This window comes from Benincasa hispida, chromosome 11, assembly GCF_027475165.1.
Source record: "Benincasa hispida cultivar pf3 chromosome 11, pf3_genome.v1.1, whole genome shotgun sequence".
Lineage (NCBI taxonomy): Eukaryota > Viridiplantae > Streptophyta > Magnoliopsida > Cucurbitales > Cucurbitaceae > Benincasa > Benincasa hispida.
The window spans coordinates 2,417,846-2,421,077 of record NC_143488.1 but is presented as its reverse complement, the minus strand read 5'-3'; the positions used below and the strand labels follow the sequence as shown (position 1 = coordinate 2,421,077).

The 3,232-nt window shown below is 31.0% G+C and overlaps 1 long non-coding RNA gene across 1 annotated transcript; it reads right to left on the bottom strand.

The window, feature by feature from the left end:
- Positions 1-279: 279 nt before the first annotated feature.
- LOC150032315 (uncharacterized) lies at positions 280-1,708 on the bottom strand. Its single transcript, XR_016524409.1, has 2 exons — positions 964-1,708; positions 280-888 (listed from the first exon to the last, which is right to left on the bottom strand). It is a non-coding gene; the product is annotated as an uncharacterized LOC150032315 (long non-coding RNA).
- Positions 1,709-3,232: the final 1,524 nt, after the last annotated feature.

Below are 3,232 nucleotides of genomic sequence, written 5' to 3'. Positions count from 1 at the left end.
AACCTTGTAACAGAACAACAAAATCATAATGAGCACTCAACATCCTGGATTAGAAAAACCATAAATTCCATCCCAAGAAGTGCATATGCAAAGAAAACACTATGAATCAAACTTTAACATACTAAACTTATATAAAAATGAATACCATATCTTTGTTTCTCTAAGTACAAACAACTTCAAAATAAATGTAGAAACAATTACAACAATTTCATACAAACCAAAGCCCAATAGAGCTAAGTAGACAGAGAGAACAGAAGGAGAGGTCCATAAACAAAACCATTTCTAATGACATGATAAGCATAAAATAAATCAAACCAGAATAAAAATAATAATTCTCATGGTTCCCTTTTTTGTCATATCTTTCCATACAAAGTTCTCCAACTTATACACACATTAGACAAAACAAAATCTTTTGTTTATATACAAAATGACAACATGTTTGCAGATGTAATGAAAAGGAAAATAACAAGATCTTATGAAAGAATTAACTCAATGACAATTAGTGCCTTCATGACTTGATTTTTCATGATACAAGGAATGAATAAATAAGGAGAAGCGTTCAAGAACTAATTTTGAAATCCAAACACAAAGCAGGTCTAAAAAGGTGGGACGATACAGTAACTAACTGTGAATTGTTTGCTTCAAGTGTCCAATAGTTTCAAGAGTGAGAGTAAGGGAGAGAGAGAGTTGTAGACAAAGATCCTTGAGCAAATTCCTGAAGTTTGAAAATGAAATGAAAGAGAGAAAGAAGAAGAGTGCTTGTTCTTACCTGCAAAAGGAAATCATCTCCATGTAACTTGATTGAAATTTTAGGAGCCTTAGCTTTTGAAGTTGAGATGATAACAAGAACTTGCTTCTACTAGTGGTAGTGGGTGATGAAGTAGGACTCTGTAAAGACAAAATCAAGATGAATTAGAGAATTATCGACATGTATTTATGAATTTTCAGATCAAGTTTGATCACCTTTGGTGGAAGTAGTGTTGTCGAACTCAATTATTGGCACTTAACAAGTAAACACTACAAAGTATACAAACTTGAACTAAATTCTGATTAAAATATTCAACTAGGGCCAGGATACCATCGTTTAAGGAAAAAGACAAAAGGCAAAGTAGAACCTCAAAACAGTATATATATAACTATGCACCTAACTACATTTCAATCAGTCTTCCCTGCTGTCTTCCCTGCTTATAAAGTTTTACTCAATTTTCATTATTAGAGGACATATCCCCTAAATATAGAAGGTTTCCTAGAAATATACCACACAAAATGAAATTACAGCCAAGAAAGAGTGAAGAAAATCCCATGAGCTCTGAAAAAAACTACGACAGAAGTTGAATTACTTGGTTGCAATTTTCAACTAATCCTGCAAAAAATTGTTAGTTGCCATGTCACAGTCAACTCTAATGCAAGATAGCCACTGGAGATAATTTTTGATAAATAAAATATATTATTAATTATGAATTATGTTCATCTCCCAAACTTCAGAAAAGATTGCACAAGATGAATAAAATAAATCAAAGAAAAGAGCTAAACAAGCTAAGAACCAGTCATGAAGATTAAGTAAGAAAGAACTATTGTTGTATAATGCAACCTAGATGGATTAATTGATCCAATATAAGAAGAAGAGCCATAAATCTTTTCCTCGGTTGAGATCCAAATTCAATAATAAAAAAATATATATATTTACAACGTGATGAAGATGATTATTAGCAATAAGATAATCTTACACATTATAAGTTTTAAATTAGAAAAGATTCCAGCTACTTCACCAAATTCAATCTTTTAAGTTCTGAATCTGCTTCACCAATTCTGCATACCACAACGATGTAAAATATATTATACTACCTTCTCTAATATACCTCCATACCATAATAAAGCTCTAATCAAAGAAAGGAAGTTTGAACAACTTCTTGAAGAATATTGAAGACAAGTGCTACATTTAAAAAACCAAATCATTTTAAACCAAGTTTCATCAAAAGGAGAAAGGAAAAGATTATTTTGAGAGTGTATCAGTATAAAACTATTTTAAGAACTATAAAATTTAACATTATTAACATGATTTTAAGGTAAGAATACTTTAGAACAAAAGCAGATAATTCATATTCATGAAATTTTCATGTCTTAACTATATAAGGCATTCAGTGAGGCAAAACATCAAACACATATGGTTCAAACCTAAAACTGTTAGTTAAAAAAGAATCTTTAAAAGGGCATCTCAGAACATATAAAGAATCAAGAGTGGAGTGTAGACACAAAGGCAAAAGAGCAAAATAAGGTAACAAAAACAATTAGAAAAGAAGAAGACAAGTGGTGAAGTTAGGTTGTAGAAAGGACACCTCTTAATGAAAGAATAATAGAACGTAGAACACACCATTAGAAACCAATACCAGCTCAGAGTGGTTTGCCTTCATAGATTTATCAAGAAAACAATACCAACTCAGAGTGGTTTGCCTTCATGTATTATAAACCAATACCAACTCAGAGTGAATGCAGTTTGGTAATTGAAAAATATTTTAGAGTGGTTTGCCTTCATTGATTTATCAATCAAACATGAATGCGCACAAACTTCCTACCTCTAGTCTGAGCAATGATGTAAAACAAGAGCACAAGCAATTGGTGGAGTCAATTTCAGCAATTACACAACAATTATTGGAGTGAATTTTTGAAAGACATGTCGACCCTTTTTAAAAATAAAACAACTTTGATAGAGAAAAAACAACCCTAACACAATGGAACATACGCATACATGAAATGATCAAATTGACACACAAACTGACATAATCTAAACAATAATATATACCGAAGCTAGCAACGCAATCAACTATAGTCAAAGACATCTTGTCATAAATGGCTCACAATCATAACAAAAGGTTAGAATAATCATGCCCAACTGATCAACAATTACATATCAATTTAGAAGTTAGTTTGAAAATAAAAAGTGGATCGAATTCAAAAGGAAATTTATTTCACAACTTGGAGAAGGAAAAAAAAATAAAAAGAGGAGAACGTGCACCCTAAATAAAAACCAAATTGCAATAACTCCTTAAAAACAAATATGTAGCTTCACTTCTAAAGCACAAGAGATCATAACGGTTATTCAATTCGTAGTGTATGATCAAAATGAGAATGCCTTAATCTTTTCCCTCCTCAATGAAAAACAAGAAAAAAAAAAATAAAGGGATCACATTCATTTAGATTCAAAAGTGAATTAAACATCAAGATATTAAATATA